General features: G+C 45.8%; 1 pseudogene; it reads right to left on the minus strand.

Annotated features, from left to right (window-relative positions):
* Positions 1–333: 333 nt before the first annotated feature.
* Positions 334–645, minus strand: LOC107536638 (peptidyl-prolyl cis-trans isomerase A pseudogene; annotated as a pseudogene).
* Positions 646–972: the final 327 nt, after the last annotated feature.

Below are 972 nucleotides of genomic sequence, written 5' to 3' on the forward strand. Positions count from 1 at the left end.
GCAGACGAAACCTGCATCAGCATTTGCGCAACAACTGAGTTGCAAGTAAATAGAACTGCGTTTTCCAAGCGCAAGGGTGCTGGCTATTGAAGAGGGCACGGGAAGAATGGGAGGGTTCTTTTTGTTGTTGTTGCTTAATTTTTAGTTCATAATCATAAACTTAACTCTGCAATCCAGCTAGACTTGGAAGGGGTAAGGAAAATATGGAACCCAATGAACTGCTGCTAGAGCACGAAGATTACAGAACATTCCAAGCAGATGGGGGTGAAGGGTGCTCACCTGAGCTACAAGAGGAATGGTCTGGTGGTTAAGATAAAACACAAGTCAAATTTATTAGAGTTGTCCACAGTCAGCAATGGGGATAATTTTGCTGGCCTTGCCACCCTGGACCCAGAGCACTCCATGGCTGCCACAGTATCCATGCCATCTTTCACCTAGCTGGCGACCACACACTTGCCATCCAGCCACTCCGGCTTGGCACTGCAGATGAAAACCTGGGAACCCTTGTGTTGGGTCCATCATTTGCCATGGACAAGATGCCAGGATCCACATGCTTCAGGATGAAATTCTCGTCATCAAATTCTATCCACAGAAGCACTTGCCGCCTGTGCCATTATGGTATGTGAAGTCACCACCCTGGCACATAAATCCCAGAATAATTCTGTGAAAGCAGGAAGCTTTATAATCAAATCTTTTCTCCCCAGTGCTCAGAGAATGAAAGTTTTCTGCTGTTTTTGGAACTTTATCTGCAAACAGCTTGAAGGATATGTGGCCCAAGGGCTCACCATCGATGTCGAAGAACACGGTGGAGTCTGCAAGGCTAGAATGGATGATTTTTAAACAGAGTGACCCATCATCTTGTGCAAAATCACCACAATTAACTGCTTCTTGAGTTCCTTTTCCAGCTTAGTTTCCTTTAAGCAGGCCTCTCCTTGGACACTGATACCTGCATAGATAGGAGTGGAATGTGAG

This window comes from Miniopterus natalensis, chromosome 3 (genome assembly GCF_054644295.1).
Source record: "Miniopterus natalensis isolate mMinNat1 chromosome 3, mMinNat1.hap1, whole genome shotgun sequence".
Lineage (NCBI taxonomy): Eukaryota > Metazoa > Chordata > Mammalia > Chiroptera > Miniopteridae > Miniopterus > Miniopterus natalensis.